This window comes from Pseudopipra pipra, chromosome 20 (genome assembly GCF_036250125.1).
Source record: "Pseudopipra pipra isolate bDixPip1 chromosome 20, bDixPip1.hap1, whole genome shotgun sequence".
Taxonomy (NCBI): Eukaryota; Metazoa; Chordata; class Aves; order Passeriformes; family Pipridae; genus Pseudopipra; species Pseudopipra pipra.
In genome coordinates, this window is record NC_087568.1 from 9680953 (window position 1) to 9695262 (window position 14310).

Here is a 14310-nt window from a genome sequence, read left to right on the forward strand (position 1 = left end):
CGGCCGCGCTGAGGGACGGGCGGGACTGAGGGACCGGGAGGGTCTGAGGGCGGGGAGGGTCTGAGGGACGGGCGGGACTGAGGGAACCGTGCGGGTCTGAGGGACGGGCGGGACTGAGGGACCGGGAGGGTCTGAGGGTGGAGAGGGTCTGAGGGACGGGCGGGACTGAGGGACGGGCGGGTCTGAGGGACGGGCGGGACTGAGGGACCGGGAGGGTCTGAGGAGAGGGGCGGGTCGGGGGGACGAGGAGGGTCTGAGGGACCAGGAGGGTCTGAGGGACGGGGCAGCGCCGCGGCCGGGCTGCGCTGAAAGGGAAGGGCAGCTGAGGGATCCCTGACTTGTGTGAGGGGAGAGGCCGGTTGTGGGACTCGGCAGCTGATGGATCCCTGACTTCTCTGAGGCAAGGAGCTGGTTATGGAGCCAGGCTGTGAGGGAAGGAGCTGACTGTGGGACTGGGCTGTGAGGGAAGGAACAGCTGATGGATCCCTGAATTATATGAGGGTAAAGGAGCCAGCTGAGGGATCAGGCTTTGAGAAAAGGGGCAGCTCATGGATCCTTGACTGCTATGAGGGAAGGAGCTGGTTGTGGGGTTAGACTGTGAGGGAAGAAACAGTTGATGGGTGCCTGACATCTGTGAGGGAAGGAGCCGGGCTGTGAAAGAAGGAGCCAGTTGTGGGACTGGGCTGTGAGGGAAAGGGCAGCTCCGGCAGCCAGGCTGTGCTGGGAGTGAAGGGGCTGGTTGTGGGATTGAGCTGTGAGGGATGGGGCAGCTGATGGATCCCTGACTGCCAGGAGAGAAGGAGCTGGTTGAGGGGTCAGGCTGTGACAGAAGGAGCTGGCTGCGCAGCATGGGGCCATCTTGCCTCTTGATGATCCCTGCTCCCTCTAATCTCATTTCCTCCCTGTAATTCTCACAGCCCAGCTGTCACCTTTCCCCCCCTCCTGTTTTTATAACCCCAATCACTTTAAGTGAGGCAAGAGGCAAATACAAGGGACCTGATGGACAACTGGGACTGATGCTGAGGAGTCAGTGATGGCCCCAACGCTCCCTGTGGATCAGCAGGTGAAGGTGAAGTGGATCAGCAGGTGAAGGCCCAGTTGGGCTGTCCCAGGAAGCTGAGAGTGAGCAGCACCCTCCATCACACTTGCTGTGTCCCCCCCTAAATGCTGCCTGATTGAATAAAAACCGTCTGTAAAAGCCCCACCAAAGGCAGCGCTGAGGAAAGGCACCTCCCGGCCGCCGGTAAGTGGGCTGTGTACACAGGCAGAATGAATAAGTGTAAAAGGAGCTGTTTATCTGCAGAGCACACCCAGCCTGGACCTGGCCGGACAGACAGACATCCTCCCACAGACCTGCAGTGACTCCAGCCTGGGCACACAGGGACCCTCCTTGCTGCCTTAGAGTGGGTGACACAACATAAAACCCCTTGTAAATCACCAAAGGAATTTGTGTGCTCCGGGCACACAGGACTCCTGCTGGGAAGCCCTTCCAGGCCCTTCCAGGCCCTTCCTCTGGTGTTTAAGAGCCTTGTTTCCAGCCTGCCCATAGTCACAGGCTACAGACACCCGACAGGCTTGTGCCAAGGCTTCCTGCAGCTCATCTCCTCCTGCAGGGCGTACCCTGGGATCCATCCGCACTCCGCTCTCCTTGTGCTGCCCTTAGCTTTTGTTTTCCCAGGCTGTGCACGCCAATTTGCTCCAGTCTCTTTTCTTTTTTGTAAGACGAGCCTGCAGCCTCCTTTCATCAGTCTCTGCAGCCCCTGTTTAGCTCTGCCAGCAAAACCAAACAAATTACAAGAAGGGCTGAAAGCACTGTGAGCTACAGCAGATTTCAGTAAATCCACTTCCCCCAGGGAAAGTGGGAAAAGACTCAGGGTTTGGTGGACAGTTGGGGCCACCCCATCCCTGGGATATCACCAGCACCCTCTCCCCAGAGGAACACAGCACCTGTGACAACTCAGGGTGAAAAAAACCCCTCCACCAAAACCAAGCCCCTCGTGCTGTGCCACAGCTTCTCCTGACAACGAGATTTATGCGCCTTGTTTGCAGAGAAGTTAATTTTAAGCCCTGCAAAGTTGCTCAGCCAAGGTCACAACGAGAATAAAAAGGATTCCTGCACCAGGAGCTGAACAAAAGCACCCCGGGCCTGGCTGTGCACGCTGTGGCACAGCTACAGTACTGCAAGAGAGGAGATGTGTGCTTAGACAAACCAGGCCCTTGTGCTGGCAGGGCCAGCAGTGCTGCCACAGCACTGATCTGTCCCCCAGACCATGGCTATGCTGTGTGTAGCAGGTGTAGGGTGTAACTCCACGGATAAAACTGGAGCATGGAGAAGAGAAGGCTCAGGGAGAATCTATTGTGGCCTTCCAGTACCTTAAGGAGGCTTATCAAAAGGAGAGAGAGGGACTTCTTATACGAGCAGATAGTGACAGGACAAGGGGGAAGGGTTTTATACTGCCAGAGAGCAGGGTTAGATGGGATATTGGGAAGAAATTCCTTTCTTAGAGGGTGGAGAGGCCCTGGCACAGGTTGCCCAGAGAAGCTGTGGCTGCCCCATCCCTGGAAGTGTCCAAGGCCAGGTTGGACAGGGCTTGGAGCAACCTGGGCTGGTGGAAGGTGTCCCTGTCCATGGCAGGGGGTTGGATCAAGATGACCTTTAATGTCCCTTCCAACCTAAACCAGTGTGGGATTCTGTGACTCTACAGTTCAGTGTATTTGATGCCTGCAGTGCCAGAGCATACACTATTCCTTGTACAGCCCTGGTGATGTCGAGTTCTGGAGGATTTTACTCACTGGAGTCAAGATGTGTGTTTGCATTCCTCCCTCCCTGCTCACCTGCCCGTGCCCCAGAGTCATTCCTCTTATCTGCTGTGTGTGGAGTCACTGGAGCTGAAATTCAGAGAGGGAAAAAAAAGCTGAGGATGCAGTGATTTGCTTTCTGATATTTTGGGCTACTGTTTTGCTTTAAAAAAATTGTTTTGAAGAATTTTGTTGATATGGTAGAAAATTTCACTTCCTCTGCATTCTGTTTGCTCTCCCTTCCTCCCTTTTTCCTTATTAAAAGGGAAATTTAAAAAGAGAGAAGAAAAACAAATGTCAAGCCAACCTTTAGAATAAAATTTTCCTTTCAGATGTCACCACACTCCCTTAACTTCAAGGAACATGAAATTTCTTGACAAAGAACACAGTAGTTATTAAAAAAAAAAAAAAAAAAAAAAAGAATTATCAATAAAACTCCCCCAGCAGCACCTGAGCTGAGCTCTGCCTGCAGCACAGAGGAGCTTCAACCATGGGCACTGGGAGAGCTGTGAGTGCTCTCCCACAGGGGCAAAACGTGCCTAAGAAGGGCTCAGCTGAGGGGGCAAGTGCTGGACTACCAATATATGAATTGTTAGATACAGGCAAGATTTCAGCTTTAAGTCATAGGCATTGTGTTGTGACTCCAATTTGTTCCTTTCTGGGCTTTCCAGGTGTTTCCAGCCGTGCCTGGTGACACAGGAGGCACAGCCCCACCTGACCGTGCCTCAGTTTCCCCCGTGCCGGGGCTGAGCTGAGCTGCGGAGGGAGAGGCGCCGCGGAAATGCCGGAGCATTCCTGGGCCGTGACTGATCCCGGCGTTAATGATGTGAGCGCTTCTGGGTGAGGCAGCAGCACGTTCCCCCCGGGGCAGTTGGTATCCGGCGAGGTCATTTCCACCTGCCTTGGGGTCTGTGGCTGCAGGGGAGAGGGGTGAGCCTGGCAGGGACACCCATGGCCCCTCCCGCTCTCTTGCCCCGCTGTTACAGTGTGAGGAGTCTTTCTCTCAGCCCTCAAATTTTCTTGCTTTTGCTTTTCAAACCTCTCCCCCATCCTACCGGGGGGAGTGAGGGAGTGGCTTGGATGACCCCACCACACCCTGTGAGGGCAGGCACAAGAGAGCCTGTGATGGAGGAGGAAATTAAGCAACTGGCGGTTAGGTTTAAGGCTCCCTTGGACTAAAATACACAGATGTGAACAGCAAGCCCACAGAGGGCTCCTTACTGATGTCCCTGTGCTATATGCACCACTGATGAGAGCTGTTCTGCAGTCCTGTGTCTGTATGTAAAATCCATAGCACTGATATGTTTAGATTACACTTAGGTTTATTACCTGCCCAAATCATTTCCCTGTTTCAGCCAATGCCTCACAGCTTCTCAGCTGACCTGCTGACCAGTCAGCTACGTCATCTGATACCAACAGCAACAACAATTACTGAGTCAGGCTGACACCTTCCAGCAGTTCAAGCAGACTTGGTACCCTTCAGCCACACCTTCCCTCACGCCAGCCCTCTCCTCACAGGAGGACACAGCCAAGGGCCTCCATTTCCCTCCTCTGGGATCATGGGCTCAGCTCTGTGCCAGCAAGGCAGATCAGGGCAGCTTCCCCAGGGGCACAGGGTGGCATTGGAGCTGGATGTGCCACCATGGCGTATGAAGCTCTGGGATCTCCATGTGACAGAATTCTAAACTTAAAGAACATCTTGTTCCAACCCCCTGCCATGAGCAGGGACACCTTCCACTAGCCCAGGTTGCTCCAAGCCCCGTCCAACTTGGCCTTGGACACTTCCAGGGATGGGGTGGCCACAGCTTCTCTGTGGGCAACTCTGGCACAATGTCCCAGGTCTCTGCAGCACCTCCTCACTGTTCCTGGAACTCCATCTGCCTGAATCACCTCATAGTCTCACCAAGCTCACCAGACATGAGAGCCACCAGCCCCACCACAGCCCCTCTCCTGGGAGGATGAGAGGGGAGCAACAAGGGATCAGAAACAACCCACAGAGCAGAACTGGGAGGCACCAGTGTTCAGGGGCTCTGTGAGGGGGGCAGGCAGCACCTTTGGGCTTCATCTTACAGATTCTTCGTTACACTGTCCCAGACCTCATTCAAGGAGTAAGAAAAATCTGACATCTAAGAGGGTCTAACAGCATAACAAATATCATTGGATGAAGTTCATACTCTGTGCCTGATTGTGGAATAATCCGGCTGAGACATCACCAGAGGGATGAGACTGCCCTTCACTGTGTGAGAGGAACCCTGTCATGTCCCCTGGCAGTTTGTTTCTGCTGCTCATTCCCCCTGTGCCAACGTGCACGTCTGCTTTTCACTTGGACTTTGGCAGCCTCAGCCTCTGCTTCTTGTTCTGCCTCTCTCTGACATTGAAAGGTCCTCTGGTGCCAAACCATTCCTCCCAGTGATGGTGCTTACACACCAGAATCAAGACATCCCACAATTTCTGTGATGAACCGAGCCAGTTGAGCTCTCTAAGCCTCTCCCTGTAAAGCATTTTCTCCAACCTCCTGTTATTTGTGCTGGCTGGTGTCTGTGCAAGCCCACAGACTGGCATTTGTGTGTGGATGGAAATCTGTGTGCAGGAGCAGCCTCCCACCCACAGACACGTGCACAGACAGGAGCTGATGCATTACAGCTTATTTATCCCTCTGCACACAGAGGGACACACAAGCCCTTTTGCTCACATCACTGGGGACCAGATGAGCACCCATGGTAACACAGAGTACTCCTGACCTGCTCCTCTCCCCCTACATTATCCCTTATCCCTGGGACTACTAAGGCAGCTGCTCACTTTTAATCTTTGCCCCTCAAACCATGGAGAAAGATGAGGGCAGGGAGAGTGAGCCCCCAGCTGAGCCACTGTGGTCCCATGGCCCAGCTGGCACCCAAGCCCTCCACGTGGGTGCTGTGGTTTGATTAGTTAATGCCCAGCCAGCACCTGGCGAGCCTCACTAGAAAATCCTTAGAGAGAGGCAAGGCATTAATTACTATTATTATAAATCTAATTGCGCTGCCTGGATTTCTGATCTCCTCCTCTGGAAGAGTTCCCGTTGCTCAGCGTGAGCCTGGGGAGGAGGATTGGATGGTGAGACTCCTGTCCTCCCTTCCCCATGGGGATCAGCATCTGTGGGGACAGTGGTTTGTTTGCACTCCCCACAGGCTCTGGGAACAGGAGGATTCACTCAGTGATTCCAGTGGGACTTCTCCTGAGGGAAGGATCAAACTGAAACCACAGGCTGGCCTCTCACACCCCCTCACCACGCAGGATTTGCGTTCCTCCCTCACTGCAAAACAACGTTTCACAGGATCAGGGAATATCCTAAATTGTAAGGGAACAAGGATCATTGAAGTCCAACTCCCAGCCCTGCACAGGACCACACCAAGGATCACATGGTGTTTATTGGGCTCAGGTTCCACAGCGCCAGGGAAGGGCGGCAGTCGCTGTTCAACACGTACGAGCAGGCTGAGGGCAAGGCTCCCGGGATATCCTCAGGGAAACACTGTGCTCTGGGAGCAGGGCAGCCCCATACCCAGGCTCTGCCATCCCAAGAGGTGTCCTGGGCAGGCAGTGAGGTCACTAACCCTGCCTGACAACACCTGAGGTGCAAGACATTTATATCCTGGCTCTCATGCCTTTCTTCCCTTCACTGCCCAGTTCTTCTGCTTCCCTTTTCCCATGTAGCAGGTTCCTCTAACAATATCACAGCACAGCTGGCCAGGACAGTGACCCACTATGGCCAGCAGCTCTTCCCTCACACATCCTGCAGCACTTTCACCTAAATCCACTGAATTTTCCCCAGAAATGGCTGAGGAACACACCCACACTGTTGGTTGTGGGTGAGACAACAGTGATATCCGAGACCACCACAGCTGCCAGCCAGAGCAGTGGATCTCTGTGTGGCTCAGCAGTCCTCTGCTAGGACTAATTTGCTCAAACAGCCCTGATGTCCCAATTCTAGCTGCTAAAAACCTGTGGGATGGACCCTGCCCTACGCGCCAGAGACAAAAGTCACCAAGAAATCCCCCTAGAAATCCCCCAACCATCCACACAGCCCCAGAGGAGGAGATGGTGCACCAAGGGTCACATCAGCAGCCCAGCTTGAGAGCCTTGGGTGGGGGCTCCCCACAACACCCCTCCTCCTCTCCAGCACCTGGCTGCCCATGACAGCTCATGGAGAATCCCACTCCCTCTCCCAGCACACATCTCCCCACCCTGCTGCTGAGAAAAACACTTCATTTTCCTGCTCGTCATCAGTCACTCCACATGTCCAGAGCAAAATACATCAATCCCCAGCATGGAGAAACATGTCCCAGCAGCTGCTCCTGCAGGAATGCAAAGAGCAACCCTCTTGGCACATCATGGAAGGGATGTCTGAGCCAAACCACGGCTCAGTGCAGGAGCAGATGCACCCAGCAGACCAAGACTCAGGGTGTCACTGACCCCCCCTCTCCATCTGCTGCTGCAAGCAGCTCCAGTGAGTGAACAGCCCAACACCTGGTGACACAGCTCAGGGTGCCCTTCTGAACAAACCCACCCCACCAGAACGGAAGGTTAACGTGTCACAGAGCCCTTCCCCGTCACTCGGCGCCAGGGGAAGGCACAGGATGGCACCCCAGCACTGCTGACCTGGGGACACCCCCTGGGATGGACCAGAGAGCCACCTCAAGCCAGGCATGCAGGGGAAGGAGTTAATCTCTCAGCCCAAGCTGCCGCTGAAGCAGAGCTCTGCCCGAGGGCACCATCAGCCCTGCACATTTTTCTTTGTGAAGTAATGCTTTCCACAGCAGTTTGCTGGCTGGCTGCATGGGGTGGGTGCTGGGTGGAAAAGCTGGGGGGCAGGGGTGTCTCCCACCACCACACCTTTGCTGTTCCTACCCCTGCTCATCCCACTCCTCAGTGGGGCTGTCCCGGGATTGTCCTTCACCAGATATTCCCCTTTCCCCACGTCATTATTTGGGTTTCCATGAGCTAATACACAAAACTCAAAGGTCGAGGGTCACCTGTCGTCATGAGGCAGGTGAGTCACTTCTGCCAAGGCTGCCTTGGCCAGAGCAGGAGGCAGCACTAAAACGTCCTCCACTGCCAGGACACGATGCCAGTCCCAGCCACACACGGGCACAGTGCTGGACACCACCCCCAGCCCGTGCCACAGCCAGCTGAGCTGGTGGCAGGTAGAGAGGTTGAGGGTGGGTCTACAATCCGTTCTCACCAAGTGACCAGGCAGCAACGATGCTTTGTGCAGTGCTTTGTGGCCCTTCTGTCGAGCCAGTTGGCAAAATCAAACCCATTGTCCCCAGGGAGGACACAAGAAAAGGACAGAGCAGCTTGTGACAGGTTCTGGGACACTGCTCCTGCCTGCAATCCCAGGTCTCTGCACAGAGAATAACTGCTCAGCCCACCTGCACAGGTCCACTGTGGGTGCAGGGTGGGGACAGAAAAAGAATAGACCTGATTTTGGTGTGGCCCAGGAGTGGACCTGGGTACAAAAGTGCGCTGGGGAGGCATCCAGCATCACCATGGGGGCAGTGATGGAAAAAGCCATCAGTGCATCCTCACAGCCCTGCCTCCACACCTCCCACACTGCTGGGAGCTGAGCGTGATGAGCTTCTGCACATCTGTGCTGGTTTAAAGGTAAACCAGCAGGGGAAATGAACCCAACCCAAAAGAGATTGTAAGTCAGAATAACAATTTAATAAAAACAATACAATAAATACAATTATACAGATGAACAATTGGTTTTAGCCCTCAAAAACCCAGATGTATAACCCGGCACTCTGGGGCACGAACAGAATGTTGTTCGTTGGCTCCTGTGCTGAGCCCTACGTGGTCCCCTGAGTCCAAAAAACTCAGTCCAAAAAAGGAGAGCAGAAAAACCTGTTGGTGCGAGTGGTGGTCGCAGTCTGGTCAAGTGGTGGTCTCAGTCCAGTTGAGAGTGGTGTCGCAGTCCAGTCGAGGTTCTGGTCCTTCTCTGGATCCCACGAGTGGTACCAGAAGTCCCAAGACCCCGAGATTATACCCTCAGGTTCAGGCAGGAATACCCAGTACCTCCCTCAGGGCAAGGAGTTCCACAATGGGTATGAGGACAGGAGCATCCTCCTATCTCACAGGTCTCTTAACACCCCGTTTATAGCCTGTGGGGTCAGGTGTGCTCTGGGCAGCTGCTGCAGATGGTCTGTTGTTAACAGTTCCTGGGAAATGGCATGGAGGGTGTAGAATACACAGTTTTGGGTTACACCCACACAGTGATGAGCTGGTCCCAGCTTTAACTAAGACAACATCCCTGTCCACTTCTCCCACACTGTCTCTGGGGGGAAACCTGCCAAGGCACTGTCACCCAGTTTTCCCACTGGGACAGTGTGAGCTGAAGTCACTGTGCCACCCCAGGGGCCCGTCCCAGCACAAGGTCCCAAAGGGGCTGAGGCAAGCAGCACATCAGAGAGCCTCCAGCACCCAGGGGAGGTATGAGGGTGCAGCCTGGCAGAAGGAGGCAGAGAAACACCCAGTGGGCGCAGCCAGGAAGGCCTTGAAGAGCCACATACAGAGATGCAAGAGTTTCAGGCGTTAAACTGAAAGCCAAGAGCAGATCAGTGTGTTCCAACAGCACAGCGAGTCAGAAAGCACCGGGAGGCAGCTGAGGGCAGGGCAGCAGTGAGAGATGGACAAGACCCACCAGCCTTTCCCTTCCCCTAAAGGTTAGGGCAGTGGGAGAACACATGCTGAGCACTGCAGAGCTGGTTAACAAGCCATGAGACCCTTGTCTGAGGACAAGGAGAGAAAAGACATGGAATGGCTGATTTAATACAGCCAGGATAACTGCTAACAGCATGTTTCACTGCCCTGAGAACATGTGGGTGAGGTGGAAACATCCCAGGCACAGTGTGGATCCCCTCCATGGAGCTCACTCCAGACAAGACAGTCACCCCAGCTAAATCTCCCCAGACCAATTTTACTCCTCAGGGCTGGAGTTTGTCTTATGGATCAGCTGCTGCCAAATCTGTCAAAACTTTTACTTTCCTTGAACTACAACATCACAGTCGTATTTCCCCACCCTCCCTGAATCCTGTGAGCTGGAGACAGTTTAGGATAAAACCAGTTCTTTAATTAGCAGCTCTGTTTCCCAACAGCACCCATCCCTTTGTACACTCCCATATTCCAAGCCCAGCAAATATTCCAAGCCCAGCCCTACCTACAGCTATTTTTACAAAGTCCTTCTAAACCCTGTCTTGTGTTGACAGTTCAGCCACTGAAAACACTCGATGGGAATCAAGGCCAACAAATGCACTTGATTTGTGTTACCACAGTTATCAGGCTGGAGCAGCAACAGGAGAAATGGCTTTGTTTGGGTTTGGATCATCTCTCCAGGAACCTGCCTGACTGCAGCTACTGCTCCCTCCTTCTGGGCAGCTCTGCTGACATAATTTCACCACTGGCCTGCCCTGCTGCAACCCAAGCACCCACAGGAGCTGCAGAAAAGCTTCAATGAAATGGGCTTGAAAAAGTGAGAGGAATTATGGTGATTGCATCTCACCACCCTCTGCAGATACACCCCTGTTTGTGGCCTCCCAGCACTGCCATTGCTTCTCAGCAGCTGCAGGAAGTGAGGATTGAGGAAGAAATTAAATTCCCCACACCCAACACTTTATTTTCTCATGTAGCCCTTTTTGTAACCCCTCCCATCCCACCCATCAGGCTAAGGCAAGGGCCAGAGGCTCCCAAAAGCCAGAAAGCCAGAAGAGACACCTCAGCTACAGGGCAGAGTCTCACCAGCAAAGGCCTGTCCCTCTCTTCCCAAGGAGGGCACATCCAGGGATGGGAGGAACATTCATATGGGAGTCCAGATCATCAGGAAACTTCCCTGCAATAAGGCAGGACTGAGATCGAGCCAGAAAATTCAACCTGCAGTTCAGGATGAGGCTTGGTGAGGGCAATCAGGGCGAGACACAGCCTGGTGATCTGGCAGGTCTGCAGTCCTGGGTTAAGGTCTGGATGACCAACACTGGATGAGCAACACTCCTCAGTACAACTCAGGAAAGGATTGGTGGTCCTGGCAGAGCTTAAATGAACCCCTCAAGGCCCATGGGCTGGGGCTTCATGTGAGGTTGGTCAGGGCCCTGACACCCCGTGTAGCTCCTGCCCCCCACCCAGCTTCCCCGTAACCCCCAGCCTGGTGGGTGCTTGTGTGGTGGCCCCCCTGGCCCTGTTCATCCACCACTAGGGCTGGGGGCTCAAGAGGGTGAACAGAGGGGCTGCTGCAGCTCATTAAGGACTCATTTTGAGGAGGCTGCTCTAGGAGCACCTGGGGGAGCCGGATTCTTTGCAGACCTTTCTCAAGCCAACCCGCTGTGCCCCTGGCAGGGACTCTGCCCATCCCAGCGTGACTGAGGCGAGCAGGGGCTGTGGTGGGGATGTGGGGCTGATCTGCTCTGCACTGCCACAGCCTGTTGCCGGACACAGAGATTTCTGTGAACATTTTTTCCTGCACTCTGTAGGCCTTGCTTGCCATGGAAGTGGCAAGCGTGTATTGTTTATACTTATAGACTGTGTGAAAATATGTGATGCTTATACTTGTTAGCTGTGTGTCTAATTATAAGGTTTGAGAACATAATATGTTTATAGAAAGAAAACCTTGAGAAACTGAAGATAATGAAACACCTGCAAATTTAGTAAAACCCTAAAAGCAGATTAATTAGAAAGAGGTTTCTATGCCAAGGATGATTTCAGATCGCGTGGACAGAACATCAGGTCCAATGAACTGGGGACATGAGACGCGTGCACAGACTGAGCTATCCAATCATCTTATTATAAGCATGTGCCCTAAACAAACTAAACTGTATAAAAGTTAACTGATTTAAATAATAAATTGACATATTGCCGACCATAATGGCCTGTGAGCATTATGTTCATGCCTCCCCATCGGTAACAGCCTCTGCTGCCTTCTCTCCCAGGAGCAGGAGGGCAGACCCAGTGGCTCCTCTTAAACCCAGGTGCAAGCCCCAGCTTACCCCAAAGCCAAAACTTGCCCCTACAAACACCCCCCAGGCTCAGGGTTGCTCAGCTTTGCACCATCTAGATGCTTTTTTTTTTGCTTTTTTTTTTCCCCTCCCCAGCTGCCGGGCCCTGCCATGGTAACAGGCTTTCCTGGAAAGTCTAATAGCTGTACATTCCCAGCAGTGAGGGAAGTGAGGGAGGGCAGGTCTCAGACCCCTTCCCCGCAGTGCCTGTGCCCGAGCCCCACACTCAGATGTGGAGAGGGGTCGTAGCAGCAGCAATACCATGTGGGTTGGTCATATAGAAGAGAAAAGGGCGCTTTGCCAAGTCTCTGGACACATCACCCTCTCATCAAGACACTGCTGTCACCCAGGGTGTCCCCGAGGACTCCCCGAACAGCCCACATGGGGCTCAGGTTGAGCTGATGGAGCTCTTTCATCCCACTTTTTTGGGGACCAAACCCAGCTGGAAGCAGCTGGCTGCAAACCCAGCACCAGCCTGGGAGCCAGGCTCTGTCCAGGAGAGCCACACAGGGCTAGTGGGTGACCAAGGCCAAGCACTCTCTGGCCAAACCTCTCCCTGACTCCTGTCCTGGCACATCGGGTCCCACTCCATGGTGCCAATGCCCCCCCAGCTGCATTTCAGCAGCAGCTCATTGCTGGTAATGAGCCACAGCTCCCTGTGAGCCGAGAGCCTTTGAGATCAAAGATGCTCTTACACAAACCCAAAGTACGATCGGTGGCCTTTAAAGGCCAGACTGAGCTTCTGAGGGGAAAAAAAATTCAATTTTCTGTAGATCTAATTTGAAACCGTTTTAATGCTCATTAAGATAGAGAGACCCAAGGAGATTGTGAGGGCTGGAAGAGAGGGAGGGGGAAAAAGGAGTTATTATTGACATTTTAGTTTAGGTCTTTATTCTGCCCAGACCTCCCCACTTCTGGGCAGCAGCTTTGAGTGATGCTATTGTTAGCACTGGAATTGTGATTCCAATGTCATTTTTATAACTGGCTTGGAAAAAAAAAATGAATCCTGAAGGCCTTGACTGAATTCAAAGTAGTGGAATTTACAGTGGTAAAAAGAGATCTGAAGGTGGAGGAAAGGGCAACCCCCCGTGCTGTCCTTCCCTATCATGGGGTGGCCACGGGGCTTGCCCACCCTGGGTGGCCCCCCTGCAGCACCTCCCTGGGGTGCTCAGTGGGGGGGGGCAAAGGAAAAGATTCCCAGTGGACACCTGGATGAGGCTGTGTCCCAGCTTGGCCACCCTCTGGAGCTGTATCCCAAAGCCACTCGTCCATCTGCTGGGTCACAGCCCTGGGGACAACTGTCCTGAGGGGAAATGTGTCCCTTGGCAGCACCCAGCTCTGTGCCTTCAGCCAAGGGCTGGGATGGGGACTGGAAGAGCTGCAAAGGGGATTTGTTTGTTTGTTTGTTTATTGTATTGCTTTTTATTTTTATTCTATTTTATTTTATATATTAATTATATCACTCTCTGTGAGTGCTTGTGCAGAAATACAAGATTTAGTGAAGGTGGCTGCCTCTGCCCTGTGGGTGCAGGGTGGTCTTGTGGGCAGGTGGGCCTAAACCAGAGCCTAAACCAAAAGAGCCTGATGCCTTGGCTTGCTGCGGTGCTCTGCTCCCTAACACTATTGCTGACAGTTTTGCTTGATGCAGGCAAAGGTTCTGGTTTTGTTTCCCAACTAACTTCCTTGAATTTTGCTTTACAGCAGCGTGAAACAAAGTGTGTTAAGCAGACTTGTTTTCCTTTGCCCCCTGGTATTGAATTATGCTTTTGTGAGGGTGCAAGAAAGCGAGTTCATATCTGGGATCAGGCTGTCTGCTGGTTATAGTCACTTCTCTTGCACCCAGCAGCTGCTGGATTTCTGGATCTCAAATATCTTAATTAGAGAGTAAAAAATGTGTGAGGCAGGAATCGATACCTTCCACAATGCCTTTTACAACAGTCTGACAGGAGGTTGGAGCCAGGTGGGGAGCGGTCCCTTCTCCCAGGTAACAAGAGACAGGATTAGAGGAAACAACCTCAAATTGCACCAGGGGGGCGTTTCGGTTGGATACTAGGGAAGATTTCCTCACTGGAAGGGTTGTGGAGTCACCATCCCTGGAGGGATTTAACGGACGTGTAGATGTGGCACTTGGGGACACGGGTTGGTGGTGAGCACGGCGGTGCTGAATCAGCGGTCGGGCTCGATGATCCCAGAGGATTTTCCCTGCTCCCTGCGATTCGTGCCGATGCCTGCAGAGGGCAGCAAACCCCCAAAATGTCCCTCCCGCCCCCCGGATACCTCGGGATGCTCCTTTGGGAAAGCCCTGGGTAACACTGATCCACCCCCCAGCAGGATGGGAACGGGGTCCTCAGACCCCCCCCACGGCCTCAACCTCAGCCCGAGGTCTGGCTCCATCCCCCGCTCCTGCCCCACTCGCTGAACCCAAACCCCCACCTCCCACCGCAGCAAATACAGCAAAAAGTCTGGTGGGAATGTGCTGTTGTCCTTGTTT

At 53.4% G+C, this 14310-nt stretch overlaps 1 long non-coding RNA gene across 1 annotated transcript; it reads left to right on the plus strand.

Annotated features, from left to right (window-relative positions):
- Window positions 1-277: 277 nt before the first annotated feature.
- On the plus strand, window positions 278-8524 carry LOC135425161 (uncharacterized). Its single transcript, XR_010435494.1, has 2 exons — window positions 278-3625; window positions 4155-8524. It is a non-coding gene; the product is annotated as an uncharacterized LOC135425161 (long non-coding RNA).
- The last annotated feature ends 5786 nt before the right edge of the window (window positions 8525-14310 follow it).